Source organism: Euphorbia lathyris, chromosome 2, assembly GCF_963576675.1.
Source record: "Euphorbia lathyris chromosome 2, ddEupLath1.1, whole genome shotgun sequence".
NCBI classification, from domain to species: domain Eukaryota; kingdom Viridiplantae; phylum Streptophyta; class Magnoliopsida; order Malpighiales; family Euphorbiaceae; genus Euphorbia; species Euphorbia lathyris.
The window spans coordinates 71,355,747-71,377,348 of NC_088911.1; positions in this window are offsets into that span (position 1 = coordinate 71,355,747).

Below are 21,602 nucleotides of genomic sequence, written 5' to 3' on the forward strand. Positions count from 1 at the left end.
CATAGTAGTAGTTTATTTTACTCAGCATGGCATTTGCACAAGGTTCAACTTTTCACTCAGCATGGCAGTCATACAATATTTACTTAGAAATTTATTGAAGGGGATTAGACATACCGATAGCTTCCCTTAATATGTTGAATTGTTCACGTGCCAAGGGCTTGGTGAAGATGTCTGCAAGCTGTTCATTTGTTGGCACATAGGCCAGCTTGATCTCATCTTTTAGTACGTGATCTCTGATGAAGTGATGCCTTATGCTGACATGCTTCATCCTGCTATGTTGGATTGGATTTTTGGACAGATCAATGGCACTCTTGTTGTCACATTTGATCTCTATTGTTTCAGTCTTCACTCCATAATCCTCAAGCTGTTGCTTTATCCAGAGGACTTGAGCAACACAGCTTCCAGCAGCCACGTACTCAGCTTCAGTTGTAGACAGGGCTACAGATGATTGCTTCTTGCTGAACCAAGATACTAGACAGCTTCCAAGGAAATGACATCCTCCTGAAGTGCTCTTACGTTCTAGCTTATCTCGTCCATAGTCAGCATCGGTATATCCAATGAGTGTGAAGTCATTTGAAGTTGGATACCATAGACCTGCATCAACTGAACTCTGCAAATATCTAAAAATTCTTTTTACAGCTGTTAGATGAGATTCTCTGGGGTCAGCTTGATATCTCGCACAATAACATATTGAGTACTGTATATCAGGTCGACTAGCTGTGAGATAAAGTAAGGAACCTATCATACCTCGATAGAGTTTACTATCTATTGACTTACTTTTCTCATCTTTGCATAGGACTGTATCAGTACCCATAGGGGTTGATATGGGTTTGCAATCTACCATGCTGAATTTCTTTAGCATTTCTTTGGTGTACTTGGACTGACTTATGAAGATGCCATTCTTACCTTGCTTGATTTGGAGTCCAAGGAAGAAGTTGAGTTCCCCCATCATGGACATCTCGAACTCAGTTTGCATCTGTTTGCTAAATTCTTTGCACAAAGATTCGTCAGTAGCACCAAATATTATATCATCCACATATATTTGTGCAAGTAGGGTATGTTTCCCCTTTTTTCTTAATGAACAAAGTTGTGTCAGCTTTTCCCCTGACATAGTTCCTGGTTAGCAGGAAGTTAGTCAACCTCTCATACCAAGCTCTTGGAGCTTGTTTTAGGCTGTACAGGGCCTTTTTAAGTTTATAAACGTGGTTTGGAAATTTTGGATCTTCAAACCCAGGAGGTTGATTAACATATACCTCTTCGTTTATGAAACCATTAAGAAATGCACTTTTGACATCCATTTGGTATAACTTGAAGTTCATAAAACTGGCATATGCACACAATATACGTATTGTTTCTAACCTAGCAACAGGTGCAAATGTTTCCCCATAGTCAATACCCTCTTGCTGACTATAGCCTTGGGCTACAAGTCGAGCTTTGTTCCTTATCACATTTCCATGCTCATCTAGTTTGTTTCTAAAAACCCACTTAGTTCCTATAGGCTTTTGATCCCTAGGTCTAGGCACTAAATCCCATACCTCATTTCTGGTGAATTGGTCAAGCTCTTCTTGCATGGCATTGATCCAGTATTCATCGTGCTCAGCATCAGCAAAGTTCTTTGGTTCATGTATTGAGACGAATGCAACATTGCTGAGGTATTTCCTAAGCTGATCTTTGGTCATCACCTTGTTGTCAGCAGCATCAAGAATGGACTTTTCTGAATGTCCTCTTGGGATTTTTATTTCTTTGGCCAATGTTGAGTCATTTGGAACAGGTGTTTCTGCAATCTCTACAGGAATAGATTGGTCAGTAAATGTAATTTCAATTTCTTGCTTACCTTTGGTCAGCCCTTGTATTGATGATTTAGAGGCTCCATTTTGATCAGCGGAAGCTGAGCTTGGTTCATCTTCAGTGAGCTGAGTTGACTTTCCTGCAGGGTCAGCTTCATCGAACTCAACATGAACAGAATCTTCTACAACCTGAGTTCGTTTGTTATAGACTCTATATGCTTTACTGTTTGTTGAGTACCCTAAGAAGATCGCTTCGTCAGCTTTAGCATCAAATTTTGCAAGATTGTCCTTTGTATTGAGTATGAAACATTTACACCCAAAGGCACGAAAGTAACCAATGTTGGGCTTTTGTCCTTTCCAAAGTTCATATGGGGTTTTCTTAAGTATAGGTCTTACTAGAGCCCTATTCAATATATAGCATGCTGTGTGGACAGCTTCACCCCAAAAGTACTTTGGAAGCCTATTTTCACTCAGCATGGTTCTAGCAATTTCGACAATTGTTCTATTCTTCCTTTCAACAACCCCATTCTGTTGAGGTGTTCTAGGAGCAGAGAAATTATGGTCAATACCACTGGTTTCACAGAATTCATCAAACCGTTGGTTTTTGAATTCTCCACCATTGTCGCTTCTAATATGAGCTACTTTTAGGTCTTTGTCAATTTCAAGCTTTCTAATAAGTGTAGTGAACATCTCAAAAGTTTCATCCTTGCTACTCAGCAAGATGATCCAAGTGTACCGAGAGAAATCATCTACAATGACCAAGGAAAATTTCTTACCTCCCAAGCTGAGTGGCTGGATAGGTCCGAAAAGATCCAAGTGTAGTAATTCCAATGGTCTCTTGGTTGAGACAATGTTTTTACTTTGAAATGATTTTTTGGTTTGTTTCCCTTGCTGACAAGCTTTACATAATTGATCTTTCTTAAATTTCAATTTGGGTAATTGATAGGGGTCAAAAACCCCTATCTTTGGGTACGGTTTTAGGACGGTTTTTAGGTTTATTTGGCTAATAAGCGAGCAATTCTCGCATTTAAATGCTTTTGTGTGAGTTAGTTAGAAATTGGAAGCATTCTATTTACTTTTCGTCGTTTAGGCTCGTTTTGTGATCAATTTAGGCAAATACGGCCGAAATAACACGCATATTAGAATTCCGTTATCTTTTGAAGCTAATTGGTCCGTCAAAAGTCGCACCAAACGAAGCGTTTGCTCAAAATAAGCGATTGATGGATCAATTCGGCTTTTGGACTAATGTTTTCTGGAGTTTTTATGCGTGTGCAGGTGTAAGTTCGGACAAAAAAGGGTTTGGAAGTCATCCGACACGGATCGAGCGCGCTTCGGGCGAAAACGCTCAGCGAGCAGGGCCCCCCGGGCCATTTCTGCTCGCCGAGCAGGCCACCAGGCGCCTGCTCGGCGAGCAGGGGCTGCTCGTCGCAATTCTGCTCGGCGAGCAGCCTTTCCTGCTCGGCGAGCAGACCTGCGGGAATTGGTCAAAAAGACCAATTCCGCCCCCACAAAGCCACGTTCGGCCCCACGTCTTCCTACACCAACAAGGACACGAAATTAGGTCAAAACGAGGCCCGAGACGCGTCTATAAATAGGAATTTCCAATTGTAAATTAGACATCTTTCGTTTTTGTAAATTATTTAAGCTTTCCCCTTGTAATTCCTCTCCATCTTCTCCATCTTCCTCAAACTCCATTGAAGCTCCTTCAAAGCTTTCTACCGAGGAATTATCAAGGTCCGTTCTTAAGATCAAGTCGCCGGCTGCAGAGTAAACAGGTTCCCTGAAAGGGATTTTTGTATCTTCTTTCATCTTTCTATGTTTGTACTCTTTGATACAGTTGCCGAACTTGTCTTATTGTATCTTGTGACAATCATCTCGCCTTTAATAATAATTTAGCTCTTGTTTTGTTCTATGTTTATTGTCTAATTCTTGTCTTACGCTTTATTCAATTGGTTTAACTCATTCAAAAGCCCCAAAATCTAGTAGGCACATATTGCGAGTTGAATCTGACCTAGTCAGAGCCTAGGAGATTGACGACCTCTTAGTTGATTAAGCGCCAATTTACTGAGCCTTAGACCTAGTTTCGGCCTTAGGGAATCACGCGCTAGGAACCTCAGGAGGGTAAGTAGGGTTAATCGCCTTGAATACAAGTGACTTGGATTAGGTTTTACTCAATAGACTTGATAATCTATCTTAATTATTATCGATCATTCCATGTTCCTTCGAATAGTTTCATTAATGAAAGATCAATTAGGGGTAGAGTAATTTAGTTAGGCTTAGAATAACTTAACTAGAATTAGATAACTTAGTTAGAATTAGATAATTTAGCTAGGATTAGCACAATTCAACCTAGGAGTAGATTAATTTAACAAAACCAAACTCAAAACCCCCTAAGCCTAGATAACATCCGAGACTTAGTAGCTTGATACTTGCAGAAATAAATCCTGTGGACGATAACCTGGACTTAAACCAGAAATTTATTACTTGATAACGACGGGGTACACTTATCCCTTAGTGAGGTTTCGCGAGAAGCCGCATCAAGTTTTTGGCGCCGTTGCCGGGGATTTATTTCTTCTGCAATATCGAACCAAAGGTTGATTTGTTAGTTTAGGCATTCATTGTGAATATCTTTGTTTATATCGTTTATACTTGTTGATATATGATTTCTTTATATGTTTCTATACTTGTTCATATCTGTATACTGTTACTTATCAACTTTTGTGCTAGAACTTCACTTTTTCTCAGCATTCTCTGATCAATGAATTGGCAAGAAAAAGTCTAGTGGCAAGCTCAAAAGTTTACTATCCCATCAAGACAATACATTCATACCCTGGAGAATGAGGCTCCCAATCCCTCCATGGCCGACTTAAATGAGAAAATGGATATCTTGATGGCAAATCTGAGCCTCAACACCAATGAAAGTGTAAGTTTTGTGGGTAATCACCAAAGGTATAATTCTAACCCCAATTCTTACAGCTTTTATGGTAGACCTCAACACTAAAATCTGTCCTACGGGAACCCTAAAATATTGAGGCCTCCAAATAGGTTTGTTAATGAGCACAGGGAAAATGAATTGGGAATGTTCCCTTACGAACAAGCAAGCCAAGTTCCTCCACAACCCTCTAGCTCACGAGATGAGGTGCTGTCCCTTTTGAAAGGAATATCAGCCCGACTTACAATCAACGAGGAGGTTTGCAAGGACTTGAGAAACCAACTGGCTCAAATAAACCAAGAGATGCAAAAGCAATCCCGAGATGCTCTCCTAAGCATAAAGGAAAACATAGAAATCCCACAAAGGGAATCAGCTCAAGCCATCTCTTTGAGGAATGACAAAAAGGTAGAACCAAGTCCACTATCACATGCATCACTCGAGGTAAGTGAAGAACCGGAAGCGGTAAGCAACCCCGGTTCAAAATCTGAAATTCTAAATCATGTGGTAGAGATAAAAGATCAAATCAAAACTTGTGTATCTCAAGTACCTTTTCCTCAAACATTAGAAAAGTTTAGGTTTGTTTCATGCTCAGAAGTTTTCATTCTCTTCGACCTACCAAGAGAATCCAAAAGGGAGCAAACCAAACTTTTTCATAATATGTTTAAATTCGGCCTCCTGCTTTCATTAAACTTATTAGAGGCTCTTAATCCGTTTTGTAGGTACGAAATATTTATTCAGGAATTTGAATTCCTAACGCGAGTAGAAGCATACACCTAGGCGGGAATTCTATGTCGAGCTCACCGACTATAACGTAGCGCTTCTTGGGAGGCAACCCAAGTTTTAATAAAACTTTTCAGTTTTCAGGTTTAAAAAAAAAAAAAAAAATTTGCCACAGCAAATCGTCAAGCTTTTGCGATTGCGATAAAATCCGTAAGTTTTCTTCTCCACCCTAACTTTTTACACTCGTATTTCATGATCTATAATGCAATGTTGGAACTTATTGCATATTTTAAGTGTGAGGAGGAGGGGTAGACAAACTTACAAAAATTGTATAAATTTTTAAATTTTTGTTGCGTCGTGTCTAGTTTAGGTTTGCGTTTTGGCGTTTTATTATGTTTTTGCATGTTTAGGACCTAAAACCGTGAACCTCCTTCGAATCTAAACTTCGTTATTTGTCTTTAAGGGCTGAAAACCGAATCTAAAATTGCATGACAACTAGTTTAGGCGTAGGACACAACTCTTGTATTTGTAAAAGCATGAGCTACAGTTTGCATTTAGACCCTACTTTTGAAGAAATGCTAAAATCATTACTTAGGTAGATAACTTAAGAATTGAAGGCATGTGATATTAAACTTGAGTTTGGGGAAAACTAGTAAACACAAATTGAAACCCAAAGAATTGTGAGCTGAATTTGAGCCTAAGAGCGAACATCAAAAAGCTCTTTTTCTTGACATTTTTGTGTGAATGCTTTGACTTGTGGAAGATTACAGATTTTGCACCTAATACTGTGTTTAACCTACATGCAATGATTTGAGATGATAAACGATGAATCAGCCTCATTAGAATTAACATTTTCTTTACCTTGTTTTTCTTTTTCATCCACTCTAGGAAGCCCCTTTGAGCCGACATTTTTGTAGTTTGTAGATTTTTCTTTCGTTCTAACCCGTTTTTGCGAACCACAACTTGGTTCGCTACTTAACCTTTGTTTTTGCAAAGCTCAAATTGAGCCTTTGTTTTTCTCTAGCGCTTTATCGTTGTTTATGGCATTATAGTAGCAAGCCAAAAGGCTAAGAAGTGAATGAGCATCACTATTCCAAAAGAAAAAAAAGAGAAGAAGAAAAACAGAAAAAGAAAAAGAAGAGAAAAGAGACGAACAAAAGGGAAGAACTCCATTCCCCAGTTCTTAGAAAAATCAAAAACGTCTCAAAGAAAACATCCCAAAAAGAAAACAATAAGGGACGAATAAAAAGCTCAATCACTTCATATTTGCTAAAGCCATTTAAACTTTGTTGTTGTAGCGCTAGAACACTTAACCTTTGTTGTACCTTTAAACCTCTAACCACATTACAACCCCAATTAGAGGCTGTTTTTGATATCATCGGAGTCATATAGCATAGTAGAGGAACTCGGATGAACGTTCAAAATCAACGTAATCCTAAGCAAGAATATAAGCCGAGAGTAAACACTTTAGCCACCAAAATTGTGTGAATGAGTGAACTACCTATGGTGAGGTGTTTTACTTAGCGATCCCCTCAAGCTCGTTCAATTGAACATGTGTCCTTTTACTTAAAACTATGACCTATTGTAATTGAAATGCGGCTTTTGGATATCGTGTCTCTACTTTGTATTTCCGAATGCATGTAATTACAGATGCTCGAAATTGTGTCAAGCACCTAGTCAAACTGGGAAGTTTTTTAGCTTGCTTGTGATGGCGGGTTTAGTTTTTTTAGTTTACTTGGGGACAAGTAAAGTTTTAAGTGCGAGGAGGTTTGATAGGGGTCAAAAACCCCTATCTTTAGGTACGGTTTTAGGACGGTTTTTAGGTTTATTTGGCTAATAAGCGAGCAATTCTCGCATTTAAATGCTTTTGTGTGAGTTAGTTAGAAATTGGAAGCATTCTATTTACTTTTCGTCGTTTAGGCTCGTTTTGTGATCAATTTAGGCAAATACGGCCGAAATAACACGCATATTAGAATTCCGTTATCTTTTGAAGCTAATTGGTCCGTCAAAAGTCGCACCAAACGAAGCGTTTGCTCAAAATAAGCGATTGACGGATCAATTCGGCTTTTGGACTAATGTTTTCTGGAGTTTTTATGCGTGTGCAGGTGTAAGTTCGGACGAAAAAGGGTTTGGAAGTCATCCGGCACGGATCGAGCGCGCTTCGGGCGAAAACGCTCGGCGAGCAGGGCCCCCCGGGCCATTTCTGCTCGCCGAGCAGGCCGCCAGAGGCCTGCTCGGCGAACAGGGGCTGCTCGTCGCAATTCTGCTCGGCGAGCAGACCTGCGGGAATTGGTCAAAAAGACCAATTCCGCCCCCACAAAGCCACGTTCGGCCCCACGTCTTCCTACACCAACAAGGACACGAAATTAGGTCAAAACGAGGCCCGAGACGCGTCTATAAATAGGAATTTCCAATTGTAAATTAGACATCTTTCGTTTTTGTAAATTATTTAAGCTTTCCCCTTATAATTCCTCTCCATCTTCTCCATCTTCCTCAAACTCCATTGAAGCTCCTTCAAAGCTTTCTACCGAGGAATTATCAAGGTCCGTCCTTAAGATCAAGTCGCCGGCTGCAGAGTAAACAGGTTCCCTGAAAGGGATTTTTGTATCTTCTTTCATCTTTCTATGTTTGTACTCTTTGATACAGTTGCCGAACTTGTCTTATTGTATCTTGTGACAATCATCTCGCCTTTAATAATAATTTAGCTCTTGTTTTGTTCTATGTTTATTGTCTAATTCTTGTCTTACGCTTTATTCAATTGGTTTAACTCATTCAAAAGCCCCAAAATCTAGTAGGCACATATTGCGAGCTGAATCTGACCTAGTCAGAGCCTAGGAGATTGACGACCTCTTAGTTGATTAAGCGCCAATTTACTGAGCCTTAGACCTAGTTTCGGCCTTAAGGAATCACGCGCTAGGAACCTCAGGAGGGTAAGTAGGGTTAATTGCCTTGAATACAAGTGACTTGGATTAGGTTTTACTCAATAGACTTGATAATCTATCTTAATTATTATCGATCATTCCATGTTCCTTCGAATAGTTTCATTAATGAAAGATCAATTAGGGGTAGAGTAATTTAGTTAGGCTTAGAATAACTTAGCTAGAATTAGATAACTTAGTTAGAATTAGATAATTTAGCTAGGATTAGCACAATTCAACCTAGGAGTAGATTAATTTAACAAAACCAAACTCAAAACCCCCTAAGCCTAGATAACATCCGAGACTTAGTAGCTTGATACTTGCAGAAATAAATCCTGTGGACGATAACCTGGACTTAAACCAGAAATTTATTACTTGATAACGACGGGGTACACTTATCCCTTAGTGAGGTTTCGCGAGAAGCCGCATCAGTAATCCCTCAACTAATTGCTTTCTAGCTAATTTGGCAAGAAGGTCCATGCTGACATGCCCAAGTCTTCTATGCCATAGCCAGGAGTTATCCTCTTTAGACACTAAGCATATGTTTTTGGAAAACTGTTTTTCTAAGTTTAGCATGTATACATTGTCTACGCGAGGGGCAGTTAAAATCAATTCATTTGTGTTCCCCTCGAGTATTTGACACTTAGTATCATCAAATACAACCTTTCTGCCGCTCTTGCAAAGTTGAGCTACACTTAGCAGATTGTATTTGAGACCTTTAACTAGGGAGATTGACTCAATGGTTGGGTTACCTCCGATAGTACCTGAGCCGACTATCTTACCCTTCTTATTGTCTCCGAAGCTTACACTTCCACCTCGTTTAAGCTCTAGTGTGATGAATTGTGTTTCATCACCTGCATGTGTCTTGAGCATGCGCTGTCTATATACCACAACTTTGACTTCTCTACGCATGTCAAGCTAACCTGCATTTTAAACTATTCATTTTTAGGTACCCAATTCTTTTTGGGTCCTTTCTTGTTAGTGTAAACAGGTGCAAAATCATACTTCAATTTGTGACGACATATTTTTATAGTGTGGCCTGGCTTACCACAAAAGTCACAAAATTTTACCCTTTGGGGGTTGTACTGAGTGCGGTCAGCATTGTTATGCTGAGCATGCCAGCATACCTTTGTGGAATGTCCTTTTCTTCCGCAGAAGTCACATTGGACAACTCGATTGTTATGCCAACACACTTCTTTTGTGTGCCCCCTTTTTCCACAACATTCACATTGAGTGAACTGCTTATGCTGACTAGTACTTGTGCACTCAGTATGGGGTTTGTCTCTTTTAGAGCCTTTTATTTGACTCTGTAGGATTGTGACATCCTTTCTAAGTTTCTTTGACTCAGATTGAACCTCCGTGACAAGCTTATACATTATTTGCATGTTGGTATGTAAATCTGAGTTGTCCTGGAGGAGATATCGGAGGTCACTCAGCTTGACCTCTTCAATCTCGTCACACCGCCTGCTGAGTGATTTGATTTTCTTGTTGCACTTTTTAGTTAGTGTATACAAATCACTCAAGGCATTTACCATTTCGTTTCTGAGCAAAAGTAGGGATGTTACCTCATTGTTGTGTTCCTCCTGGTCAGTTTCATCAGAGAGGTCAGCTTGCTCAGATTGAGAGTGATCAGCATCATCGGCCATGAAGCATATGTTTACCGTTTCATTTACATCAGCTTCAGATGATGTCGACTCGTCACTGTCACTCCATGTTGCTACCATTGCCTTCTTGTTTCCCTTGTTATCTCTTTTTAGGTTTGGGCAGCTTGATTTGATGTGCCCAGTTTGGTGGCACTCAAAACATGTGACGGACTTGGAGCTGTCCTTCTTATATTTGTCACTGGACTCAGCCTTGTACCTATCACCTTTCTTGTATGGCCTTTTGCTGTTTCTGTCGTTTCTTCTGAACAGTTTCTTCATTTTTCTAGTGAACATAGCCATTTCCTCATCATCAGTTGACTCGGCTTCTGTGGAGTCAGCTTTCATCACTAGTGATTTCTGTTTCTTATCTTCGGACTTTTCTTTAGCTTCAAAGTTTTTCATAGAGATTTCATGGGTCAGCAGGGATCCAATCAGCTCATCATATTTGTAGGTGGTCAAGTCCTGAGCTTCTTCTACAACTGTTTTCTTTGCTTGCCAGCTCTTAGGTAGACTTCTCAGGATTTTCTTCACCTGTTCCTCTTCAGTGAAGTTCTTTCCAAGTCTTTTGAGCTCATTTATGATGTTGGTGAATCTTGAGTTCATTTCGGAGATGTCTTCGTTCTCGTTCATCTCGAACAGCTCGTAGAGTCTCATATGCTGATTGACTTTTGACTCCTTAACTTTACTAGTGCCTTCATAGGTTACTTCAAGCTTTTTCCAAATCTCCTGTGCTGGCTCACAACCTAAAATCTTATTGTATTCTGCAGCATCTAAAGCACAGTGAAGCATATTTATAGCCGAAGCATTATTTTGTAATTTTCTGAGGTCATCCTCTGTCCACTCAGCTTCGCTCTTAACAATTTTCTCATTGTTAATAGTTTTGTATGGCACATGTGGACCTTGAACAATTACAAGCCATGCACTCATGTTTGTGGCTAAGAAAAAGTTTTTCATCCTATTCTTCCAGAATGTATAATTGGATCCAAAGAATAGGGGAGGTCTAGTGATTGATAATCCCTCAGGGAGTATCTGTGTTGTTTGGTTCCCTGGAAGGAAACGAGTGCTGTTCTCAGCCATTTATGGGGATTCGCTCAAGATAGTTATATCTTTGAGTAGTGAGCTTAGGCTCTGATACCACTTGTTGGTCCCGTGTGATTAGTTCCAAGGGGGGGGGGGGTTAGGAACTAATATAACTTTTTCGTTTAATTGTATGCTGACTTAGTTATTTTGCGAGTTTGTCAACTCAACTTTTGGTCAGCTTGGCCAGATATACTATAAGACAACTTTGGATGGATATTGACTAAAGCTGTTTTATTTGTAAGTTAGATGTTGACACTCTTAGAGGTCAGCTTCTAACACAGCACTTGAAATTACTCAGAGTCAACTTTAAACAATTTTATATGCTGAGTAAATTTCACATCCAACACATGCACATATATAATTGAGAGAGAGTTTAGAAATTACTCAGTATCACTTATCCTGGTTCGGCCTCTCCGCCTACGTCCAGTCCCCAGAGTCCTCCGGGCTTTTAGAATCCAATATTGAGCTCTTTAAAAGTAGAGCACAAACTAGTTACAAGGCAGTTGAATATGCAAGAGTACCTTCCTCTATTCGTCTACTCAACTCCTACTAAGTGCTACAACCCAACACCTAGATTTCTCTACCACTGAATGTTTACAACCAAACACTCAGCACAGCACTCTCAATTTTACAATTGATAAACACTTGTTCCTTTTCAAATAAAGAACACTTTAGAAGATTACAAGTAATCACTCTAGCATTTACACAAAGAATGAAAGATGGGTGTAAGATCTATTTTTGTAACTAAGTGCTTTTGTATCTTTTCTCTCTTGTATTTTTCTTTTTTTAATTCGGCAATGATCCAAGGATTTTGATTGTCCTTATATAGGAGAAAATCTGGAATCGGATCATTTTGAAATGATGTAGCCGTTAAGGTTAAAACAGCTCTTTTAGGGGACAGATTCTGGTCAGCTTCAGACTGTTCCGGCCATTCCCTTCCTCTGCATTTCTTCAGACGTCAGGCTTGTCTTCTTGCGTCTGGCTTGTCTTTTTATGTCAGTTGTCCTTTACCAATAATCCATTGACCCATACTTCTCGGAATGTGTCTTCTGCGTATTTCCAAGGATTCAATTATTGGTACAGAGGGGCGGTAATCATTGTCTTTTAGCAAACGTCTTTTTCATGCTGTCCTGAAGAATCACTCAGCTTCTACTTCGTAAAACCTTGTCATTTGCAATTTCCAAGCTGAGTATAAGTTTAGTCAGCTCAGCTTCGCGAGACATTGTTGTAGGCGTTTATGTCTTTGTCTTTTGATGCTAAGTTTGATTCCATCAGCTTGATACTTTAGGCTTCTATGCTGACCTCTTCCTGTCTTACTTTTTATATTTATCTTTATTTATATTTACACTCAACATTGAACAAACGAATTAGTACAATTAAAATAAAGCACTTAAATTTAATTGTCTCTTAATCATGGATGATTTTGTCAAATCAAAATCTTGTGGAAAGGTGTTTCAACAATTGTCTGTAGAATGATGCTCAGCCATGGAAGCTTCGCACCTCAGACATACTACTAGGTGTAGGCCAATCGCGGATTGCCTTAACCTTTTCCTCATCTACTTTAATTCCTTTGTGAGACACAACATAACCAAGGAAAATAATTTGGTCTGTGCAAAAGGAACATTTAGACAAGTTAGCATATAATTGTTCTTTTCTAAGCACATCAAAGACACTCCTTAAGTGACCTAAATGCTCTTCTAAAGACCTACTATATACCAATATGTCATCAAAGTAGACCACTATAAACTTGCCTATAAATGCATGCAACACATGATTCATTAAGCGCATAAAATTTGATGATGCATTGGTCAGACCAAAAGGCATAACGAGCCATTCATACAATCTGTGTTTCGTTTTAAATGCAGTTTTCCATTCATCCCCTTATTTCATCCTAATCTGATGGTATCCACTTTTCAAATCTATTTTACTAAACACAATAGCTCCATGCAATTCATCCAACATATTATCTAACCTAGGAATAGGGTGACGATATTTTACCGTAATGTTATTAACGGCTCGACAATCAACACACATTCTCCAACTCCTATCTTTTTAGGAACAAGAAGCACATGTACAACACATGGACTCATCGACTCCCTCACGTACCCCTTAGAAAGTAACTCCTCCACTTGATATTGTAACTCCTTCATCTCCTCAGGATTACACCGGTATGCTGGACGGTTAGGAATAACTACCCCAGGTACTAGGTCGATCTGATGTTCGATGCCCCCGAATAGGTGGTAATCCTTCAGGCAATTCCTCGGGCATGACATCTTGATATTCCTATAAAAGAGAAATACAAGAACTAGGTAGGACATTATCATCTTGACTTACATATGCTTCTCTATAAATAAGTAATAATACGAGTTTATTTACAGAAAGAACATACTTAACCTCGCTGGACCTTGCAAAGAAATCAGCCTTACCCCGCCCCACACTGTTATTCTCTCTTGACTCTCATTTTGCATGTGGCCCCTCTCCTTTTGTAATTTTAGAATTACTTTTACCTCGACTCTCTCGCTCTTTGGCCACATCATTATCAATTCTCTCATTTTTTTTTTCAAATTTTGCTTTTCGCTCACCAAATCCTCATTTTCATCACTCTTCTCACCATGCTTTTCTCTCGACTCTCGGTTATCATATGATGATACATGAGTTCTATTAGAAACGACCCCACTATGATTTCTGAGCTTGATTTGGTCTTCATAGACCTCTATAGGCGTTAAGGGAGCTAAAACAATTTTTTTTACCAATATGTTCAAAACTGTAACGGTTCTTTCTCCCTAAATGCGTAGCATCTCTATCAAACTGCCATGGCCTACCCAACAAAATATGACCAGTTTGTATGGGTACTACATCACACAGTATTTCATCCTTGTATTGCCCAATTTTGAGCGACACTAAGACTTGTCTATTTACTTTAATCTCCCTATAATCATTCAACCATTGCAATTTATAAGGGCGCGGGTGCTTTGTGACTGGTAACCCTAGCTTCTCTACTAAGGTGGTACTAGCTACATTAGCATAACTACCACTATCAATAATCACATTACATACCTTGCCTTGCATGAGACATAAAGTGTGGAAAATGTTCTCCCATTGTATCTTGCCTCGGCAATCTTCATTTGAGAATTCAATAATCGTAGAACTACTAATGACTCCCCTCGTTCGGCTCTACCGTAGCCTTCCGCCTCCTCAGAGTCTTCATCTTCATCTTCGGCCTCATCACAGTCACTTTCAATGTTAGTGACTACTTCTCTGCCCCTCATGATCATGGCTCGTCTATTTGTGCATTCGGATGCTATGTCACTGAATCCCAAACATTTGAAACACTGAAGTTTGCTTGGTCTCGGTTTCTCTTCTCCCTTCTACTTATTTTTGTTAACCGAGTCTAACTTGTGTTTGGCATTGTCAAACTTTGAAGGAAATCTGCTTCCTTTCTCCTGGTTACCCCACCAGTTCTTCCAATTAGAGTTATAAGATGATGAACCTCCTGTGTAGGTGTTGGGGTTTAATGTCCTATAGATAATTGTTCTAGGATACAAACTTAATGTAAATGAATTGTTCTTTATATCATTTGTTTTAATGAGATATATGTTTTATAACTATATAAAGGCAATCCCTTTTAAACACTAAATAAAGTCTAATAAAAGGAAATCCGTAAGTTTATTTAAAGTGATTATAAAGTGTTCATACAAGCATGAAGTGAGACAAAACTTTATAATAAACAAATAAACTTAAAACCACCCCAAGTCAAGTGATATGTTTAGGATTGATATATCACTGTTGAGACTTGTATGTAACAATGTCTTCTGTCCGACAGAAAGCTGATCTCACAAGCTTCATATATATAGATATCTGGACAGTTACATAGATCCGATGAAAAGTTGTTCATTAGGATTGGCGATACGATTTGAGATAACAGGATGGGTAGATTCATCCTTGTCACCTGTTCATCTCATTGGTATTAATAGGTATAACTAATCCTCAGACTCAAAGGAATATTAATTTGTATTCTGGATTACGGAATGTGACGCTTTGACTCTGGTGTAACACGATCCTTAACAGAGATGACTCTGGGGTGTGAACAGTAGACATTGGGTATCACAGGAAGTGATTGCGGGATCGTTATATATTGGATTGAGCATTTATCACTCCCGATAAATGGGAGATACATCCATGGATCACTTGTGGAAGACTCGACTCTAAATCCTTGCAAGGTGATAGCTTAAGACTTGAAATACAGATTTCACTTAACCTATCTATTTGAGTTGACTCGGCCTGTACAAGTAAAACGAACGTCTCGCTATATGTGACTTGACATCACCCATAGTCATAAGATTCAGTTCAAGGATGTAGTTGATAAAGGATCAAATTATACTATAACTAATACGGAAAGGTTAACGACAGAATCAACCTGTCTTCTTATAGCTCTAGGGGAATGATTACGGACTTGCTAATCACATACTCTGTACATCATTCCGTTATGCAAAGATTAAATATAATTCTTTGAAAATTAATTTAATAACGTTGCATACGGCTAGAAGCAATAAGAACCTAATGGGTCACACATAAGACTTGGAACCTAAAAGAGAGATAGATGTTAATTAATTGATGGAAGCCCAATTGAGCCCAATAAGGCCCATGGACCAAGGGGGGGTCGAAATTCATGTAATAGAATACATGAATAATTAATTTGATTTTGTTATTCCTAATTAGATTAGGATTATGAATTAAATTAATTAAGAGATAAATAAGTTAGGAGTTTTAATTAGATTAAAATACTCCTATTATTATCCAATAAGGTTATTATTATTATCCTTAATATATTAGATATATAATGAGATAATAATTAGGAATTCTATTCCGAATTGAATTCCTATTCAGTAACCTAATTCTATCTAACTAGGGATTAGATACAAGAGATTATAAATACCCTTCCCCTAGTGATTTTCGAAATCCCAAGAGAGAAAACCCTAGAGAGATTTTCGAAATCCCCTATAGTGTAGGAGAGAGAAAATTTCGACACCCCCAGTTCGAGGACGAGATTTTCTACGGCTTCCTTCCGATCAATTGATTTCATCTATTTCTTTTATCCTTGATCTTGTATTGATTAATTAGAGGCAATCTACTTTGGTTGCTATTCAACGGTTGATTCTAAATTAATCTTCCCGTGTTTTATTTCGTGTTTGGAAACTCGAAGAAGAAAAAAAAATAAACAAAAAGGGAGAAATTCGTTTTACTACTCCTACATCAGGTCAGTTCACGATTTCGCGGATTCCCGGAGATTGAACCGTCGGATCGTCGCGATTTTTGGACAGGAGCTTCCAGACATATTCTTCCACGTTTCCACCGAAGGGATTGTCGTTCGGAGGTTTGGAAGGTCTGTTTCAGATAGGGGCAGATTGGTAGACAGTTTCTATCTCTTTTGAAGTTGTGGGCACTTCGTTTGCAACGGTAGATAGAACTTCTAAAAAGTATTTCTTTTTATCCTTCTTTATATGAAATAACGGTTAACGGATCTTGTGGTGAAATGGAAATAGATTAAAATTTTTATATTTCCGCTGCTATACCTTAGCCTAATTTCCAAAAGTGGTATCAGAGCCATCGTTAAATCCGTTATTTCATATATGAAAATTTAGAAGTTTTCAATAGGATTGAATAAATATTTATAGTTAGGATTAATTAACAAATTGTTTTGATTAATTAATTCTAAGGATAAATAAGTTTTAATTAATTGTTAATTAAAATAGATTATGCGTATGTTCCTAATTATTTTGGTTGATAATCATGATAACGAAATCTATTAGTTTTATAGTTAGATTGATAAAATCAGTTTTATTAATTCTAAAGATAAAACGGAAATCTATAGTAGTTTTTTCCTATTTTCTGAAAATCTTTTTAAAACCGTTTTAGAACTGATATATATATATTTAAAAATCGTTTTTATATTTAAATATATATGTTTCAGAAATTGATAGTTTTCTGTTTTGATTATCGAATGAAAATTTGTTTAAAAGTTTGTTTTACCAATTTATAAATCAAAATGTTAAATGAATTAAAATCAAAAGAATTGGGACGTGCATAATTAAAGTTTTGTATAGTTATATTAATCTAAAAATTAATATAAAAGATACGAAACTATTAGAAGTAAAATTGGATGGAAGTTAATTTGATAAGTTAATGTGATTAACATAAATATTACATAAGATAGTTATGTAATCAACCAATTAAATTTATTTAATTGAGTCTGTGCATGTTTGGAGTTATGGACATATTTGGACCCTCTTTTAGTCTTTTGGTATTTTTGAAATAGGGCCTGCGAGTCCTGCCTTTCTACTACATATTGTAATTTCTCCTCTCATCTAATTCCCTTCAATTCAATTGAAGTTTTCTTTAGTAGTATAGAAATTAATATGTAATTTCAAGGCGCCATGGAGAAGACGGAGGACCTAAAGAGAAATATGTAATAGTTAGTATTTCCTTAGGTTTGCCCTTTTATTCCGTCTCTGGCTGATGCGCCCTCACCTAACTCGAGATGAGAACTCACTAAGGGATAAGTGTACCCCGTCGTTATCAAGTAATAAATTTCTGGTTTAAGTCCAGGTTATCGTCCACAGGATTTATTTCTGCAAGTACCGAGCTACTCGATCTCGGATGTTATCTAGGCTTAGGGGGTTTTGAGTTGGTTTGTTTTAATTAATCTACTCCTAGGTTGATTTGTACTAATCCTAGCTAAGTTATCTAATTCTAACTAAGTTATCTAATTCTAGTTAAGTTATTCTAAGCCTAACTAAATTACTCTACCCCTAATTGATCTTTCATTAATGAAATTATCCGAAGGAACATGGTATGAACGATAATAATGAAGATAGATTATCAAGTCTATTGAATAAAAACCTAATCTGAGTCACTTGTATTCAAGGCGATTAACCCTACTTACCCTCCTGAGGTTCCTAGCGCGTGATTCCCTAAGGCCGAAACTAGGTCTAAGGCTCAGTAAATTGGCGCTTAATCAACTAAGAGGTCGTCAATCTCCTAGGCTCTGACTAGGTCAAATTCAGCTCGCAATATGTGCCTACTAGATTTTGGGGCTTTTGAATGAGTTAAACCAATTGAATAAAGCGTAAGACAGAGATTAAACAAATAATCATAGAACAAAACAAGAACTAAATTATTATTAAAGGCGAAGATAATTGTCACAAGATACAATAAGTCAAGTTCGGCAACTGTATCAAAGAGTACAAACAAGGAAAGATAAAAGGAGATACAAAAATCCCTTTCAGGGAACCTGTTTACTCTGCAGCCGGCGACTTAATATTAAGGACGGACCTTGATAATTCCTCAAGGAAGAGCTTTGGAGGAGCTTCAATGGAGGTTGAGGAAGATATGGAGAAGATGGAGAGGAATTACAAGGGGAGAGCTAAAATAATTTACAAAAACGAAAGATATCTAAATTACAATGGAAAAATCCTATTTATAGACGCGGCTCGGGCCTCGTTTTGACCTATTTTTGTGTCCTTGTTGGTGTAGGAAGATGTGGGGTCAAACGTGGCTTCGTGGGGGCGGAATTGGTCTTTTTGACCAATTCCCGCAGGTCTGCTCGCCGAGCAGGCGCTACTCGCGACGAGCAGCGCCCTGCTCGGTGAGCAGGCGCCTGGCGGCCTGCTCGGCGAGCAGGCCTCTGGTGGCCTACTCGGCGAGCAGGCACAGCCTGCTCGGCGAGCAGGCACAGTGCCTGGGCAGTGCCTGGGCTCCGGGCTGCGCGCCGATGCTCAATTCGCAGAGCGACTGCCGGGGGTCCCCGAGACACGATTTTTGCCTGAAATTGATCATGTTTTAACCTGCACACGCATATAAACTCCAAACAACATTAGTCCAAGGGCTAAATTGACCCGCCAATCGCTTATTTGAGCAAACGCTTTGTTTGGTGCGACTTTTGACGGATCAATTAGCTTCAAAAGATAACAGAATTATAATATGCATGCCATTTTGGCCGTATTTGCCTAAATTGATCATAAAACGAGCCTAAACAATGAAAAGTAAATAAAACGTTTCCAATTTCTAACTAACTCACACAAAAGCATTTAAATGCGAGAATTGCTCGCTTATTAACAAAATAACGCTAAAACCCGTCCTAAAACCGTACCCAAAGATAGGGGTTTTTGACCCCTATCAAACCTCCTCACACTTAAAACTTTACTTGTCCCCAAGTAAACTGAAAAAACTAAACTCGCAATCACAAGCAAGCTAGAAAACCTCCCGGTTTGACTAGGTGCTTGACACAATTTCGAGCATCTGTAATTACATGCATTCGGAAATACAAAGTAGAGACACGATATCCAAAAGCCGCATTTCAATTATCATAGGTCATAGTTTTAAGCAAAAGGACACATGTTCAATTAAACGAGCTTGAGGGGATTGCTAAGTAAAACACCTCACCATAGGTAGTTCACTCATTTCACAAAATTTTGGTGGCTAAAGTGTTTACTCTCGGCTTATGTTCTTGCTTAGGATTACGTTGATTTTGCACGTTCATCCGCGTTCCTCTACTATGCTATATGATTCCGATGATATCAAAAACAGCCTCTAATCGGGGTTGTAATGTGGTTAGAGGGTTAAAGGTACAACAAGGGTTAATAGTTCTAGCGCTACAAAAACTAAGTTTAAATGGCTTTAGCAAATATGAAGTGACTGAGCTTTTTATTCATCCCTTATTATTTTCTTTTTGGAATGTTTTCTTGAGACGTTTTTTGATTTTTAAGAACTGGGGAATGAAGTTCTTCCCTTTTGTTCGTCTCTTTTCTTTTCTTTTTCTTTCTTTTTTTCTGTTTTTCTCTTTTTTTTTTCTTTTTGGGATAGTGATGCTCATTCACTTCTTAGCCTTTTGGCTTGCTACTGTAATGCCATAAACAAAGATAAAGCGCTAGAAGAAAACAAGGGCTCTATTTGAGCTTTGCACAAGAAATTGGGTTAAGTAGCAAACCAAGTTGTGGTTTGCAAAAACAGGTTAGAACGAAAGAAAAATCTATAAACTACAAAAATATAGGCTCAAAGGGACTTCCTAGAGTGGATGAAAAAGAAAAAATAAGGTAAAGAAAATGGTTAATTCTAATGAGGCTGATTCATCGTTTATCATCTCAAACCATCGCATGTAGGTTCAACACAGTATTAGGTGCAAAATCTGTAATCTTCCACAAGTCAAAGCTTTCACACAAAAATGTCAAGAAAAAGAGCTTTTTGATGTTCGCTCTTAGGCTCAAATTCAACTCACAATTCTTTGGGTTTCAATTTTGTGTTTACTAGTTTTCCCCAAACTCAAGTTTAATGTCACATGCCTTCGATTCTTAAGTTATCTACCTAAGTAATGATTTTAGCATTTCTTCAAAAGTAGGGTCTAAATGCAAACCTTAGCTCATGCTTTTACAGATACAAGAGTTGTGTCCCACACCTAAACTAGTTGTCATGCAATTTTAGATTCGGTTCTCAGCCCTCAAAGACAAATAACGAAGTTTAGATTCGAAGGAGGTTCACGGTTTTAGGTCCTAAACATGCAAAACCTAAATAAAACCCGGAAAACGCAAAACTAAACTAGACACGACGCAACAAAAATTTAAAAATTATACAATTTTTGTAAGTTTGTCTACCCCTCCTCCTCACACTAAAAATATGCAATAAGTTCTAACATTGCATCACAAACCATAGAGTACAAGTGCAAAAAGTTAGGGTGGAGAAGACAAATTACTGATTTTAGCGCAATCGACAAAAGCTTGACGATTTGCGGTGGCAAAATTTTTATTATTATTATTATTATTTATTTATTTCAGCTTCGTTCGGGAAAAAATCCCGAACCGCTGCTTATCTCGGCTGAGCAGCGGGCTGGACGCAGTGCCCAGCGGCGGGCTGCGCGCCAGCGCCCAACGGCGGGCTAGGCGCAGCGCCCAGCGGCGTGCTGGGCGCCAGTGCCCAGCGGCGGGCTGGGCGTATTGCCCAGCGGCGGGCTGGGCGCCAGCGCCCAGCTCGCGGCGAGCAGGGCCCTGCTTGCCGAGCTGGGCCTCCTGGGGCCAAAAAAAATATTATTATTATTATTTTTTTTTAAATTTTATTTTAAACCTGAAAACTTTAAAATAAAAAATAAAAATAAAATAAAATAAAACTAAACAACTAAAAAAAATATATATATATATATTTATTTATTTATTTTAAACAACACTTTTTAAAAAAAAACGTAAAAGAAAACTAAAAAGACTAGACTAAAAGATCAATGTATAATCTAAATAAAACAAACCTGAAAAGTTTTATTAAAACTTGGGTTGCCTCCCAAGAAACGCTACGTTATAGTCGGTGAGCTCGACATAGAATTCCTGCCTAGGTGTATGCTTCTACTCGCGTTAGGAACTCGAACTCCTTAACAAATAACCCGTACCTACAAAATGGATTAAGAGCCTCAAATAAGTTTAATGAAAGTGGGAGGCCGAATTTAAACATATTATGAAAAAGTTTGGTTTGCTCCCTTTTGGAT